Source organism: Loxodonta africana, chromosome 7 (assembly GCF_030014295.1).
Source record: "Loxodonta africana isolate mLoxAfr1 chromosome 7, mLoxAfr1.hap2, whole genome shotgun sequence".
Lineage (NCBI taxonomy): Eukaryota > Metazoa > Chordata > Mammalia > Proboscidea > Elephantidae > Loxodonta > Loxodonta africana.
In genome coordinates this window covers 66,974,279-66,992,276 of record NC_087348.1, presented here as the reverse complement: position 1 = coordinate 66,992,276, position 17,998 = coordinate 66,974,279, and the positions used below count along the sequence as shown (strand labels likewise).

The following is a 17,998-nucleotide window of genomic DNA, read 5'->3' as shown; positions in this document are numbered from 1 at the left end:
CTTTTTCAGTCAAAAAGGCAATGAGAATATCCTCAAACACAACTGGCATAAATGAAGAGGCAGTATCTCCTTAGATTTCTCCCCAGATACCTTTCCTACATATTATGATTAATACATGGAACACCCATTTTGTGAATTGCAGGGACATCTCCCAGCTGTCTTTTTAAAAAAATTATTTTGTTGTTGTTGTCCCAGCTGCTTTTAAACCTATATTCAGGAGCTAGCCCTGGTAAAACTGAAATGGTAAAAGATTACAATGGGGTAGACTTGCTGTCCTATTTAAAACCAATAGATTTTGTCCTTTGGGGAGCATAAGGCTAATACGTTCTTCCAGAGTAGAGACTAGAACTACTACTTAACAACTACTTAACAGCCACGTGTTTTTACTGTTGTGAAGTGGCCTTCTTATAAGCCCAACCAAAATATCCCTTCAGATATTCTAATTTCCCAAGAAAATATGATGTTCTTTAAGCATTCTTAAGGAGAAAAGGTAACGTTACCATTTATATAGAAACCTCTGTATCACCTCATCTCATTTCCCAACCTACTCCTCCACCTGGGGAAAAATACAAAAACTAATGACCAGATTTTAAAAGACTTCCAGTAGAGACTTACTCTTATCCAAAGTAGGAGGAGGAAAGGATGAGGGGAAATGAGTATATGTCCATAATTATTAAAATAAATACTTCATTTAAAAGTAAAATGCTTGTTCAACCCAACTGTGTTGCACACACAGCAAACCGACCAAGGGTTTACTCTACCAATGTTAATCTTTCCACAGAAACGCTGGGAGTTCCAGGGCTGACAGCTTCAATTCCCAGGATGCTGTGAACCCCAAAATAATAATAAGTTGGTAGCATAAAGGAAATTTACCCTACTCAAAGGGGAAGAAAGAGCAGATCTGGATTTGATAAGTAAAACCAGATCTACCCAGTGGTTATATGGTAAAGCCCTACAATTAATGGGGAACATAAACAGTCGAAGAAGCCAGCATGACAGTAGTTTCTCTAGAATAGTAGGTTTTATTCATATCTACTTAGGTATTAATCAGATGGACAACTGGCACAAATGCTTTGTGCAAACGTAGGTAACTGTACGTGTGCCTCAGTATAAAAGAAGATTGAGAAACTGTGAAATAGTACTGTATCAGGCTCTTTTACATTCATGTTTAAGTATCGTTCCCAAATGATTTATCATTTTTCAAATAATAACTTATTTTTAAACCACCAGTCACAACCTACAGGTCTTAGCAGATGCAGATGTCAGAATGCGGTAGAACAACAAAATTAACTAAATAACCCTTGAAAAAATAAAACAAAGTTTATTTATTAAAAAAAAAAAAATGACATTAAGGTGAACTGCCTAATAAGAACATGGATTTGCTTAAATAAAACATTATATGGTTCTGTTTTAGATTCATCCCTAAAGCCCTGAAAGATATTAGAATTTTACCCTATTTAAACTTTGTTTGAAGTAAATAAGGTAAATAGGGTAAAATTCTAAAAGTCTAATATCTTTCGGGGCTTTAGGGATGAATCTAAAACAGAACCATATAATGTTTTATTTAAGCAAATCCATGTTCTTATTAGGCAGTTCACCTTAATGTCATTTTTTTTTTTTTAATAAATAAACTTTGTTTTATTTTTTCAAGGGTTATTTAGTTAATTTTGTTGTTCTACCGCATTCTGACATCTGCATCTGCTAAGACCTGTAGGTTGTGACTGGTGGTTTAAAAATAAGTTATTATTTGAAAAATGATAAATCATTTGGGAACGATACTTAAACATGAATGTAAAAGAGCCTGATACAGTACTATTTCACAGTTTCTCAATCTTCTTTTATACTGAGGCACATGTACAGTTACCTACGTTTGCACAAAGCATTTGTGCCAGTTGTCCATCTGATTAATACCTAAGTAGATATGAGTAAAACCTATTATTATTCTGTAGAAACTACTACCAGGCTGGCTTCTTGGGCTGTTTATGTTCCCCATTAATTGCAGGGCTTTACCATACAACCACTGGGTAGATCTGGTTTTACTTATCAAATCCAGATCTGCTTTTTCATCCCCTTGAGCAGGGTAAAGTGTCTTACCCTACCAACTTCCTATTATTTTGAGGTTCATAGCATCCTGAGAACCTTACAAAGAACAGTAGAATATTGCCTGATATAGTGCTGAGAGATGAGCCTCTCAGGTTGGAAGGCACTCAAAATACGACTGGGGAAGAGCTGCCTCCACAAAGTAGAATCAACTTCAATGATGTGGATGAAGTAAAGCTTTCAGGACCCTCATTTGCTGATGTGGCATGACTCAAAATGAGAAGAAACAGCTGCAAACATCCTTTAGTAACTGGAATGCGGAGCGTATGAAGGATAAATCTAGGAAAATTGGAAGTTGTCAATAATGAAATGGAACACTTGAAAATCGATATCCTGGGCATTACTGGACTGAAATGGACTGGTATTGGCCATTTTGAATCGGATAATCATATTGTCTACTACACCACAAGTGACAAATTGAGCAGAAACAGCATCGCATTCATTGTCAAAAAGAACATTTCAAGATCTATCCTGAAGTACAACTCTGTCAGTAACAGGACAATATACATATACCTATGAGGAAGATCAGTTAATATGACTATTACTCAAATTTATGCACCAACCACTAATGACAAAGATGAAGAATCTGAAGATTTTTACCAACTTCTGCAATTTCCCGTTGATCAACATGCAATCAAGGTGCGCTGACAATTACCGGTGATTGGAATACGAAAGTTGCAAACAAACAAGAAAGATGAGTAGTTGGAAAATATGGCCTTGGTGATAGAAATGACCCCAAAGGTCACATGAAAGAATTTTGCAAGACCAATGACCTATTCATTGAAAATAACTTTATACAACATAAATGGCGACTATACACGTGGACCTCGCCAGATGGAATACACAGGAATTCCATCAACTATATCTGTGGAAACAGACGATGGACACATTCAATATCATCAGTCAGAACAAGGCCAGGGGCCCAATGCAGAATAGATCATCAATTGCTCACATGGCAAGTTCAAGTTGAAGCTGAAGAAAATTAACAGAAGTCCATGAGAGCCAAAGTATGACCTCGAGTATATACCACCTGTATTTAGAGACCATGTCAAGAATAGATTTAATGTACTAAACACTAATGACTGAACACTAGACAAGTTGCGGGTTGGCATTAAATACATCATAAATAAAGAAAGCAAAACGTCTTTAAGAAGACAGGAAAGAAAGAAAAGACCAAAATGGATGTAGAAAGAAGCTTTGAAACTTGCTCTCTTGAACACAGAGTAGCTAAAATGAATGGAAGAAACGTTGAAGTAAAAGAGTCGAACGGAAAAATCCAAAGGGCAGTTCAAGTAGACAAAGTAAAGTATTACAACGACATGTTCAAAGAGCTAGAGATAGTAAACCAAAAGGAAAGAACACACTTGGCATTTCTCAAGTTGAAAGAACTGAAGAAAAAAGTCAAGCTTTGAGTTGTAGTATTGAAGGATTTTATGGGCAAAATGCTGAATGATGCAGGAAGCATCAAAAAAAAGATGGAAAGGAATACACAAAGTCACTGTACCGAAAAAAAAAAAACAAACTGGTTGATGTTTAACCATTTCAGGAGGTAGCTTATGATCAAGAACCAATTATATTGAAGGAGGAAGTTGAAGCTTCACTGAAGGCAGCGGTGAAAAACAAGGCTCCAGGAATTGACAGAATACCAATTGAGATATTTCAACAAATGGATGAAATGCTGGAAGCATTCACTTTCTATGCCAAGAAATTTGTAAGACAGCTACCCAGCCAACCTACTGGAAGAGATCCATATTTGCACCCATTCCAAAGAAAGGTGATCCAACAGAATGCAGAAATGATCAAACAATACCATAAATATCAAACACAAGTAAAATTTTGCTGAAGATAATTCAAAAGCAGTTGCAGCAGTACATCAACAGGGAACTGCCAGAAATTTAAGCCGGATTCAGAAGAGGATGTGGAACGAGGGATATCACTGCTGATGTCAGATGGATCTTGGCTGAAAGCAGAGAATACGAGAAAGGTGTTTACCTGTGTTTTATTGACTATGCAAAGGCATTCGACTGTATAGATCATATCAAATTATGAATAACATTGCAAGGAATGGGGATTCCAGAACACTTAAATGTGCTCATGCAGAACCCATACATAGACCAAGAGGCAGTCGTTCAAACAGGACAAGGGGATACTGCGTGGTTTAGTCAGGAAAGGTGTGCATCTGGGTTCTATCCTTTCACCACACTTACCCAATCTGTACACTGAGCAAATAATCTGAGAAGATGGACTATATGAAGAAGAAGGTGGCACAAGGGTTGGAGGAAGACTCATTAACAACCTGCGATATGCAGATGATGCAACCTTGCTTGCTGAAGGTGAAGAGGACTTGAAGCACTTACTGATGAAGATCAAAGACTACAGCCTTCAATATGGATTACACTTCAACATAAAGAAAACAAAAATCTTCACAACTGGATCAGTAGGCAACATCATGATAAACAGAGAAAATATCAAAGTTGTCAAGGATTCCATTTTACTTGGATCTACAATCAACACCCATGGAAGCAGCAGTCAAGAAATCAAGCGATGTATTGCATTGGGCAACTCTGCTGCAAAAGGGCTCTTTAAAGTGTTGAAAGGCAAAGATGTCACTTTGACAACTAAGGTGGGCCTGACCCAAGCCATGGTATTTTCATTCACCTCATGTGTATGCGAAAGTTGTGCAATGAATAAAGAAGACCAAAGAATTGGTGCCTTTGAATTATGGTGTTGGCAAAGAATTTTGAATATACTATGGACTTCCAGAAGAATGAACAAATCTGTCTTGGAAAAGAAGTACAGCCAAAATGCTCCTCAGAAGGGAGGATGGTGAGACTTCATCTTAGGATACTTTGCACATGTTATCAGGAGGGACCAAATCTTGGAGAAGAACATAATGCTTGGTAAAGTAGAGGGTCAGCAAAAAAGAGGAAGACCTCAAGAGGTGGATTGACACAGTGGCTGTAACAATGGGCTCAAATATAGCAACAATTCTGAGGACAGTGCATGAGCAGGCAATGTTTCATTTTGTTGAGCATAGGGCCACAATGAGTCGGAACTGACTCAACAGCACCTAACAATAACAACACTTCAAACAAAATGGAGGAAATCGGAAAACCATATTAAGCTCTACCCTACATCAGAAATGAAATTCTCTCACTTTTTATCTTGCGATTCAATAAATAAATTGCAGGTTGGAAAATTTACTGAGACTAAAAAAAAAAAAAACTGAGACTAGAAGATGACAATTAACAAGCAAGAAATCAGAAAATGGCCAAAAGAATATTCACATTAACATTATCCTTCAATCAGGAAAGCCGCTTCTAGGAAGCATAGCCAAGGAAAGGTCTGTCCTTCACAGTTTGTTTTCAGACAGTCTGGACCACGCTCAGCACCACCCTAACAGTTAGACAAAGTTCTAGACACTTAACATATCTCTTTTCCCAAGAAACTACAACACTTGGGTTGAAAACAAGAGAGAATAGGAAAAGGTGTTATAGACTATATATGCCACCGACATAACATTTCAATAGGATATGTTGTAATTTCCTGCAAGTAATAACTTAGCAAAGCTGCAAGGATTTTTTTCCCCCAAATTATAATGCTTTACTTTTAATGCTAAAATTAAGTTTATGTCACCCTTTCCATTATATAGCCCTAATGCTAGGAGTTTGTCATTGGCTGCAGTAATGTGTTTGCTATAGCCTGAAAGATGGCATTTACAGGCCCTCCTTCTAAATGTATTTTTCTAAAAATTCCTTATAGCGATCATTTCATGTGGCAAGCATTAAAAGCCATCACAATACCCTGCAAAGGAAACATGAATTTGATCTCATTCAAAAACCTTAGATAGTTTAAAACGTATATTTTTCCTAAGAGGACATGGCTTATGCTGTGGCTGAACTTGACATTTGCCTTCAAGCTCTGTAGGCAAGACTATCTATTGCTCTTCCTTTATGGAGGACCAGAGTCAACTCCCATTATCTAGAATCACAGGAGGTCAGAATTTCAACAATAATCTTAAACAAAAATCCTTGTTCTAAATATGTGGAAAACGAGGACCAAAGCAGAAGCGTTATTTTTCCAGAGGTCATTTAGTGGCTAGCAGAACAAAGATTAGGCACCAGACATCCTGAGTCTGTCTAGGCCTGTTTTGATACACTAATCGACTCTAACACTAATTTTTTACCCAAGCTGGGGCTGAGTCCTTTTCACGGAAGGCAAAAGAACAAGAAAACACACAATATTTTTCTGTAAATTCTGTTGAGAGTAGATCAGTAACCATTTCCATGCTTTTTCTTACTCTTAGTCTGAAACTGTGGCCTCCCTGAGTCAAAGAAGCGTATAAATCCATGGAATTAGGTGACTATCCTAGGCAAAATCGACTGCGGAAATGAGTAAGAACAGGTACAGATAGCAGTTAAAACAGACTGAAAGAACTGGAAATATCTATGCTTGAATATTTCTTCCAGCTATCCGGAGACATGGTTGTTTTTGATTAACTGGAAGCTCTATCTAAGGAACCAGAAATCACATATGGAAGTTAAGTCATCAGATTTGGTGATTAAAAATCTATACCAAGAGTGATCACAAGATCACAGGATAGATGCCTGCTCCTAAAAAAAAAAAAAAAAAAAAGCTAATTATAAATACAATGTATTTCCTTCCAGTCTTTCTTTCAATGCCTATTTTTATGTATCTGAGACCACACTGCATTTATATTATTGTGTTCTGGTTTGTTTGTTTTTTCACCCAATGTTATATTGTAAGCATTATCCCAAGTCATTAAAAATTATTAGCAAACATCATTTCTAAAAATCCATGACAGCCTATCGCATGACTATTCCACAATGAATTTAATAATTTTCTTAATATTGAAAGTCAGGGTTTTTCCAGTGTATATTTAATTTAAAACTTCCATTTTTTTTTTTCTTATTCAAAGGCAATATATGTTAGAAAATTAAAAAATTCTAAAACAAGAAAAAATATTTCACTACCAAAAGCCACTTGCCTTAGGCATGGCACTCTTAACATCTTGATGTATGTATGTCACAAATCAGGATCTCCACAGGAGCCTGGTCCTTCTGAGAAGGGAAGATACTGTATGGATAGAGGCCAAGGTCCTTTTATTGAACTATAAATGATCTGAAATCTCTCTCCCACAAGAGATGCCTAGAAGTTCCAAGGATATACTCCCACCCTAAAACAGGGTCGATGAGAGTCTCCTGTCAGACAGAGACTAGTGGATTCGTTCACTGATCAGAAAGCCTTAACGGAAAAAACAGCCATTATGTGGATGCCAACTTCAAGAAATACAACTTCATTTTTCTTTGTCTGGATTTTCACCCATGCATTATGGATGCTCTAGCCCTGAGCTGGAATATCCCTAATAGTAGCCTACACATTTGCTCTATCATTGTATATCTGACCTGGACTATCTGATCTTCTAAGACTAACCTCTGGCTAGAACCTAATAATAAATATTACTAGCTCTTTTTTGCCTGCGTCTCTGGGTTTTTCCATAGACAAAGAATACCAGGTCGCTTAATGGTGGCTCCACTCCATCTTGCCTTCGAACAAGATCTGGATACCTGAGTTTGCACAAAGCATTATGAAGGACTGCATAGTAGGGTAGAGAGAAAAACCTGGAACTAGTTATTCCTTTTTTCAAATCTCTGCTCCTCATCACTAAACAAGGTGATGCTCCCTATCCGCATGCACTTTCTACCCTCCCTCTTCTTCTGCTACCCAGCTTCTTCTTCTACCACTGATACTCATGCTGATTCTTTCAAACCCGGGCTCCAGGGGCCAAAATTATTATCTAGGAGCTGACATGACATTCACAGTTTTCGATGAAGTAAAAGTTAGGAGGAAAGAGTGGTTGAAAGCCACAGAATGAGAAAACGTCCACTAGGACAAACAAATAGCTGAACCAACAGTTGGAGACCCTTCCGCTCCTTGAAGTATCAGCTCACTGTTTGTCTCCTCAGTTTCCATTCAATTATATTAATAAGTGCCTGGTATTTAACTAATTCTCTATATATTAACATAGGACTTCTGCTACATGCAGCTTAACATCGACCTGGGACTTACATCTTTTACTGAATTACATTACACATGGAAACGTTTTTCCACTGGCTCCGAATATCATCGTAACTTTTGAAAGAGAACAAAAGTTATTAGGCAATCAATTGAAACTGAAACCAGTTTTCTCACCCCCCTCCCCTTTTCTTATATATAATACAACCAAAGAAGGTATAAGTAGGCACCAACATGTGTATGGCTTGGAAACGAATGATGCCATAATGGTACAAAATAAGCCTAGCTTGTTGGAATTCCTTAGAATCATTTGCCCACCTTGTCAACATGTTAGAGCAGCAGCCAACCCAGCCCAGCTGAGAGTCTTCTCCATGCTGCACTAATCTCAGCCACTGCAGAAAACTCATTGAGGACACTTTAAAAGAAAAAATCTTCCCCTGATGTGTGTACAGAACAAAAGTCATGACAATGACCTGAATGCAGATGGATTTTACCCTTTATTCTGATCTGTGAATTCCTAAACTTTCAATGTTCAATGTTACAATTTTAACATTTTCTTAATGGACTAGGTGGTGAATACAATGAATTCAATGTCTTACAGTAAGCAATTACAACTTTTTCATCATTTATTTTCTTTTATTTTGAATAAGTAAAAATATCTGACTCTAATATTAATAACTTTGAGTAGGAGTTACCATATGTGAATTAAAAATGGTTATGTCAGTGCATTGCTTCAGAATTTAACAGATATTTCCCTGTGCTATATCAAGTGTCACACAGTATATCAATTTTTATTTCCCCTCTCTCAAGTCTGGTATGCATACTGTTTAACTTCTTAAATTCTAAGTATAGACATAATTCACAAAAGCTGGGCAAATGCTTGACTTACAGGAGATGGCATACATAAGATTTATAGGAACAACTATTTTAAACAAGAAGGACTTTTGTATTTTGTGCTGCTACATCACATAGCTTCATCTGTGCTTAAAAAAAAAAAAGCTATAAAGCAAATTGGAAAGGCTCATTTACTATCTCCCTAACTTCACAAACACTACTGATCTGATAGCAAAGCCCATTCTAGTATGAAAGGTGAGAATTTGACCCTGTTTTTCCAGAAAAAAATGCCCTTCTCCCTTTTGGACAATATCCAGACAGCTCGGTCCAATTCTTGGTCAACCCTTTCTGTGTGCTTTTAAACCTTACTCTCCTCTCACCGTCAGTTGAAATATTTCTCATCTGGCATCCAGAGGAAACTGTTGCCCTTTCTTTTCCTCCAGATTATCATGGTGGTAATAATTGATGATAGCGCATACACATTATCCTATATTCACATCCCTGATTATCCCATATTCACATCCCTAGTTGAGGGGTTCTAAATACACATGTGTACATAAGCACAAACATGCTTATAGAAGAACACACAAAACGTGCACCTGTATGCATCTCAGTCAGAACTGACTCAACAGCACACAACAACAACAGCACGTATCCTCATTCCAAACAAAAAAACCCAAACCTGTTGCCATCGAATCAATTCCGACTCTCCATTTAAAAAAAAAAACAAAAAACATTGCAGTCAAGTCAATTCTGACTTATAAGAGATCCTATAGGGCAGAGTAGAACTGTCCTATAAGGTTTCCAAGGAGCAGCTGGTGGATTCGAACCACTCAACTTTTGGATAGCAGCCAGAGCTGTCAACCACTGTGCCATCAGGGAACTTTTTCTAGGGACTGTGAAATTATTTCTACACAATGATGGTAGGTGGATATTATATACTGAACTCTTATTAGGGGTTTTATACACTATTTCTAATCTCATAATTAATATAAGGTAATATCACGATCCATTTCTTAGGAATTAGAAAACACAGGCTCAGAGACATTAAGTAACTTGTCTCACAGCTAGTAAATAGTAGCCAGGTGACACTGCTAGTAAGTACTAGGGCTGGAATGGAAACCCTCATTTATTTGTCTCCAATACCCGTGCTGGTTCTACAAAATTTTAAACTATGTATATTCTTAAACAACATCTTAAGAGAATAAGATGTTGTTTAAGAATATACATAGTTTAAAATTTTGTATGTAAAAATCTAGCCAAAAAGTCCACTCAGATTCATACATTCCTCACGCCCATCAAAACGTAGTCAATTTAACACAGAAAAAAAAAAAAAAAAGCCAACAAAACAGGTTTATTTCCTGGGTCAAAATTCATCCTGTTTAGTTATAAGTCAAACGGCACCTGAGAACTTATTGTCTAAATGTTTTTGTCTTATGAAAGACTCTGCTTTATTTTATTCCAAATACCTTCTCCCAGAGGGACAAATTCCTAATATCAATACTTTCCTGTCCTGCCAGTATACACATACATAAATATAAATTAGAAAAACTAAATTTGTTGAAATAGTTTAAACCATTGTCTTTTATAGCCTTTCTAAGCTATTAAATAAAATAGCCATGACCTAAGCCAAAAGTGTATTTCGACTGTTCAAGAATGATCTCTTTAAGCTATATCCCACAACCTACAGTCTAGATAGTTATTCTAAACAACTTAGAGTTCACCTTCAATCATTAAATCTGCAGTACATTGTATTTTTTTTTTTTCTAGTGCCATCGAGACGTTATAGAGTAGTATTTTTCATTCCTGATTGCCCACTAGATTCACCTAGAGGGTTTTTAAAATTCCCCATGCTGGGACTGTACCCCATACCAATTAAAGGAGAATTTCTGGAGATGGGTACCCGGGACTATTATTTTCAAAAGAGCCACAAGCACCAAATGGTGTCACTCTCTGCTCATTTCCACCAGTTGAAAATGGTAGCTCTTAAAAGAAGGTATTATCAGTTAAAGGTGACTGACCTTCAATATAGCGGCATATCACTTTCAAACCCCCTAAAAGTAATATAATCAGCTTTCTAAGAGGCATATATGTAAATACCAAAAGAATCACTCAGCCATAGATATACCACATACTAAGCCACAAAAAGATTCCAACTATGTTCTTTTTATCTATTTCTTTGTTGCTAGTTATAGTCTGGAATAGAAACTGAGTCTAATAGCAAATCCTCAAATTTTCCATTTAAGGACAAAGGGGACTTTAGATGTCGAGTATGACTATCCACATTTTTTAAACCAGGAAACTGAAGTGCACTAAGATTTACTGAAGTTATAAAAAGGGTAAATTGAGATACAACCTGGAATGCCAGAAATAGTACTAGTCTAGGAGTCAACAAACTTAGTTTCGGCTCCTGGCTCTGACAATACTTAGCTTTTTAAGCTTGGAGAAATCACTTCATAGGTTTTCCTAACAAAAAAAAAATGAAAGAATTTGGAGGTTTTGCATTTCATAAACCAGTAAAATTTCAAGGACAAGAAGTGCATACTTACATATATTTAGAAACTTTTAATTTTACCAAATAAAACTACTGGAAAACAAAGAAACAAAACACATACCATTTATCATCACGATTACTTCACAAAAAGAAAGTGCATTTCAAATTAAAAAAAAAAAAAGAATATAATCTTTTTTAAGTATAGCTTCATTGTAAACTCATTATATTGTCTTCAACAGGAACAGCTATTCTTTCCTTCCCTCATCCCATCAGTGAATGGGAATCACGATGGCCTCTAGACGATGCTTCCAAGTTTAACATTCTACAAAAGTGGCAGGAGAAAGAGGGTGAACATTGAATACTTCCTAGTGCAGTGTTCTTTTAAGGATTTCCCAAAATTCCCTTATTAAAGAACTACCTTTATAATTTTTGCCATATCCAACTACCTAGCTACTATTTGCTTAAGGTTTTTATTTAAGTTGACTTTTTGTTTTCCTTTAATACATTTATTTCAAAAAGAAACTTTATATCACGAGTACAAACAGAAAACTAAAATCACTGCCATAAATAGATGATAACCATGAGGATAAATACTGTGAAAAGTAAACAATTTTATTTAAATTCTACTGCCTCCAAAGGCTCTGCACTAAGATTATCTCCCCCTCCCACCCTCTCAATCTTTTTCTTTCTTCTCTCTCTCTTCCTTTCCCTGCCTTAAATACCTTTCTAGGAGGAGATCTGCACCTCCTAGAAAGGTATTTAAGACTAACACTAAGCTGAGCCTTCAGTGTAATCAGAAGGATCAAAAAACAATAGAAAAAGAACCACTTCTTCCCTGTGGGATTGACTCAAGGGTATTCAATGTCATGTGCTGGTGCCACCTTGATCATCTGTCCCACTCTGTTTGGCACAACCCTTCCTCTGAAAAAGTAAGGCACTCTCCACCTTTAATTAATCCCAGAAAGAAGCAGAGACTGTGGTTTCCCTGAGCTTTCTTTGTATTACATTATTCGAGAGAGAGCTGGGGAGTGGGGTCTGAGAGGTAAGCACAAGTATAGGTAAGATAGAGAAAGGAGGGTGACACAGAGGGGTTCAGGAAGCTAAAGGATAGTGCATGAAAAGCACTGAGATTCACCAGTCAGATTCCAGTCTACTGAATGAGATCTTTGCCAGGAGGCTACATTTGAAAAACAGGTAGCATACTGATTGATAATTCCATATAGTAGCTCATGGGGATCTGGCCAGGTGTCACCTCTTCTTATTTCTAGTTCCACTCCAACTTCAGTAGTCTAGTATGTATAACCAAGGCAGTCTTTCTAAACCACAACAAGAATTTATATTTTTAGCTGTTACATGGAGCCCTTACTCTCCATGAATTACAGCAGCATTACCTATTCTTTATAATCCAGAAATTTCATTATTAAAATGTTTGAAGCAGGCTATAGGGCATCTATCATTACTTAAAAAGTTAATCAGATTACATAAAAGAAATAATTAGATTTGCATTTTTATCTTGGTTTTAAACTTCCAAAGAAGATCACAACAGCTTGCCTGTGGGCAATTAAAAACAGCATACAGCAGAGAAATAGAAAGGGGAGAGAGGGTCTGTTTTTCCTGGCTAATTCATGATTGAAGATAGAATTACAAAATATTTTAAGAGTTTGCTGAAGCTGGGGGCTAATTCTAGACTTCTAAGCTTTGTTTATAACCTTCATTTCATTGCAAAAGAGTATCAGATATATGTACAGTGCCAATACAAGTATCAAATTACTTTCAATGAGTTTATTTGGTCCCATTCAGGGGCTGCTGGAAAGAGATCCATTTCCTGATCAATAACACACAAAAGATGCCTATTCTCTAGAGCCAAAACAGGAGCACAGTAATTGCTTTTTGTTTATCAATGCTAAATACAATTAACAAAGAAATACAGCCCAAGACAGAAGGACTAAGTGAGACTGGAAGTCTGCTCCTGACTTCCTCACTCTTCTGCTGGCTGCTCTAGACATCCCCAAAAGACAATAAATGGAAGGTCCAGCTCTTAAAATTAGAGGTCAATTAGATACTTAATGAGGAAGCATATCTTCAAATATATTTCTATTATTATTATCCCAGCAAAAAAATTAATTAACCAGGTCATGCAGGTCATGAAGGCTAATGTGCAAAGTAATTATTTCTGATCTTTAGACAACTACTTCACATAAAACGGTAGTCCTTATTCTGCTCAGCAGATACCTGAAATGCCTGTAGTTAATCATACTGAAAGAAACAAAAGGCAAGGTTTACCTCCTTAAAAAGGTAAGAGTATAACTCAAAATAATCTGTTTAATGGTTTAAGAACAACCATTTCATTCTTAAATTAGCACCTCTTCTGGAAACCCTGGTGGCATAGTGGTTAAGTGCTACGGCTGCTAACCAAGAGGTCAGCAGTTCAAATCCTCCAGGCGCTCCTTGGAAACTCTATGGGGCAGTTCTCCTCTGTCCTATAGGGTCACTACGAGTCGGAATCGACTCAACGGCAGTGGTTTTTTTTTTTGTTTTGTTTTTCTGTTTAACAAGTAGGAGGAAAGAAGAACACAGATTTAATGGTGTTCTATCAGGTAACAAACACACACAGACACACAATATAGCAAATAGGAATACATTAATAACAAAAAGAAAATTATATCTGAAAAATACTTATATACTCTTAGGAATGGAATGAAGAAGCTTCAGTGAAGAGAAAAACACTGCTTTGGGCAAAGTAAATAAGCAGCAGGTATTACAGCATTTGAAGGAAAAGTTTTCAGATAAGACAAAGAGTATCTGCAAAGAAGCAGCAATGGCCTTTAATCCACAGATAGACTTTGCCATCTGATGCATGTATTAAATGATGATGGGTGAGCCACAGACACTGTATATTACTCATAAAAAAGAGCTAACAATTCCTGGTCTCACAATTATACCCAAAAAGCTGTACATGTATGCTTAGACTAAATCATTGACCCTGGCCCAGAAAGCCAAATGCCCAAATAAAATTCCAAACTGCCAGTCCATTCTTAAGAAACTGCTGTTCAGTCAATATTGTCAGGACACCGCCTCTATAGCACACAATACAGTCCACTTGAAAAACTCTAAAATTGGGATCTGAAGAGACATGAATAATTGGTTAACACCATTCATGTCTGGAAAATATAAGTTTCTCACAGAGATATTTTAATGAGCTGAATTCTCTTGCAAAGACTGTAAGATGCCATCATTCCTATTGACATGCTATAGAAACCAAAGAATGTAGTATATTGTGTCCATGGAGTATATCTTCTCTAGATTCAAAAATCTATGACATAGTCAAATGAGGTTAGATGAATAAAATATGGATAAATCAAGAAATCAGGTTTTATAAAGTATTTTTTTGTTTTGCTTAGAATAGTCCTATATTTAATAGTTGATCAAAATAATATAAATATGCTTTGATCTGTTCACAACAAAAAGTGAATTTCGTTTACTAGCTAATGTAACTCATTAATAACATGATTCAAAAGATTGGTTAGTATGCGATAGTGCAATGGACTAGAAAAGGAGAGTGAAGCAACTGTTGTCTTTGGAATTACAGTATAAAAGATCAACATCCTCAATTTTCAAGGATCCATATTTCATAATCTATTAGTTTCATGCTTTCCATAGGACGGATACAAACTGTGCTATTTCTGTCCTGAAAATATCGAAAATGTCTAATTTCTTATTGGATCCCTGTCAAGAAATTACTTAATATGTAACAAATTAGAGGAATTATTATTTTCCCCAAAGCACCAACAGAGATATGTGAATTCACTAAGAAACAGCCTCCTAAAATATCTGTTAATATTAAAGCATTTTAATAAATATATTAAAGCATTTTAATAGTCATTTTAAATTATTATCCTGGTTTTCAAAATTATAAAAATTTACTCATCAAAAAATATAAAAACATTAGTTCATAAAATCATTCATCTTACCTTTTAAACATAGCTTACATGGTCTTAGAAGTATATCTTTAAAAGTTTAGTTAGGAATTACCAAGGCAAAATCATGCTAAAAATTATAGCAAAGAAATATATACCGTAAATTAAATTATTTACTCTGTACAGGTAAATGTTAAATGGTTGAAAATAAATAAGCATGACAACGTTTAAAAAATATCTTTATCATGTCCTTTCCTATCTCTAATGTAAAATCCTATTTTTCACTCTGTTAAAATCATTCAGGTTTTCATTTGTTTTAATTATAACAGGCCCACGTGTGTTTGTGTGTGGTTGTAACAAGAGGTTAGACACTCTTCCCTTTCTTTTAAAGCTTGTAAATCCCCCCAGAACAGCACTAAGTCAGAGGTCAGCATTTTGAAACCGAAGTAAAGAATAATTCGGAATGTAACCCCCTGATATTCATGACCCATAGCCAATTACCATGGCCTAAACTTGCTGACCATTTCAGACAACAGGTTCTAGGACTCACATTTTAAAAAGGAAAAAAGAAAAAAAATGTCAGACTTGGCTCCAATAATCTCTGCATTCATTTGCTTTGAGAAGAGAGGTTAGGTTTTGTTTTTATCATCTTGGGGTTTTTTTGTTTGTTTGTTTCTGTCTTGTTTTCAAATGGGACAATGTCCTGATAGAAAAATGTTGGAAGTATCCCTTAAATTTCATATTATGCCCAGAAAACATGATAAAATCAGACCAACAATAATATCACTCTTAAATTGGATTACATCTATGGATCTTTAAAAATCATATTTGAGGATACAGTTAACCCATGTCCCCTCCAAAAAACAACTAAAAGAGTCTGAATATCAAATACCTGTTTTGTTAGTTGTCAGAATTGAATATATTTTGTGTAAGGAGTGTTTTTCAACATTTAAAAAACTCTTTGAATGGTCTCCTACTGATAAGATAAATATTGACAAGATATGCAGTGAAGAAGTAGCTCAGGATAGAATGAGCTAGAATATAGGTCTTATTACTTTCGTTATTCTTTAAAATATGAATTCCTGTTACAAAGAGTTCTTTATTTCTACAATGAATGTAACTCTGATATGCTGTATCCCTCATCATTTTATATTTTATACCACTGAATTCAAATGCTGAATAGCTTCATTTTTAAAAAATTTAAATAATGACAAATATCCACAAATTTTAAAAAAATAATTAAACTTCTATTAGAGAACTTAAAAAAAAAATTGGTCCTATCTTTTTAAAGAGAACATTCCCATGAAGTGCTATTTTAAGATTATGTCCTATAGTCTCCTGAAAAAAATTTTTAAAAAACTATAATGAAATACTATAATTTCATACAGTTAAGTTATAACTATAAAGTCAAATGTAATCTATAAATACTTGCAATATTTCATAAAAATGTTGTAAACTGATTTGGTCACTTTTCATCTGAGTTCCTCAGTACCCTAAGGCAAACATCAATTAAGATAACTGAATACAAACAACATTGGACTAAGAAGTGAAATATATTAGAAATAAATAAAGAAGAAAGTAATGAAAGAGGTAGTAAAAGCGTTAATAAGAAGCAACTGATACCAGAGCATCTCAGGGAACTCCTTCCATCCCTGCTTTACAAACAGGAGAAATAAAATTAAATAATCAGGCTATTTAACACCTGTTTTTTTTTTTTAAGTTCTTAAGGCAGGATCTAGAGAAAAATGTAGGAAGCCACAGGCTAAAAATCTTGACCTTAGCAGCAGGAGGCCTACTGAAAATTCTAATAAGGGCAGAATAAGAGAACACCTGGACAGTTATTTAATTAAGGATCTCAGTGTGAATCATAAAAGAGATATCTGGATGAGTAATTACTCCAAGATTTAATTGTAAAGTCTGACAGTCAAAAAATTTCAGAGACATTCCATCTTCTCTATATTTGGACTTTTCTTTTGAGGCATACAGACTTGGTATAGAACATAGACTCAGAACCAATAAAACACCAGCTAAAACCTCCTAGTGAAGAGACAGCTGGACAAAACACCAAATTAGGTACACTTAATTCTTCAAGCAACAAATTGGTAAGTATTTAAAAGGCAGTGACTACTACCTGGAACAATAAATATGCTTAACAAAATGAAGAAAGGGCTTAAGTTAAAATCACTAGTTTTCATCAATAAGGTAGAAGATTAGAGTAAGCTATGACTTTATGTTACTGACTTAAAAAAAAATGCAGGAGGATCTGATATTAACCTTAAGAAGCAATAATATAATCCAGAACATGCTGGCCCAACTAGGTTGAATCAGAAGTCCCAGGTTAGAAAATATCCACAGCAACTAAGAGAGAAACAAGAGTCTCGGGTGGGGTACATATAACTCTGGGATGAGCATTCCTGAGGATTAATCACCAAGCAATCAGTTCTTATTCTGTGGCTTTCTAAAAGTCATATACCTATGTTCCCATTCAGAAATGGAAACCACTTACCTATCTCAAGTAGCTGTTAGTTGAAATAATCATCAAGTATCTAAAAAAATGACAGAAATCATACCTTTGCCTACCCTTCCCAGATCACTGTACTCGTGATCTCTATATTGT

The 17,998-nt window shown here is 35.6% G+C and overlaps 1 protein-coding gene across 5 annotated transcripts in view; it reads right to left on the bottom strand.

Annotated features, from left to right (window-relative positions):
* The window catches only part of SOX6 (SRY-box transcription factor 6), a 647,578-nt gene that overhangs the window by 196,481 nt on the left and 433,099 nt on the right, over window positions 1-17,998 (bottom strand). The gene's annotated exons all lie outside the window — the stretch shown is intronic.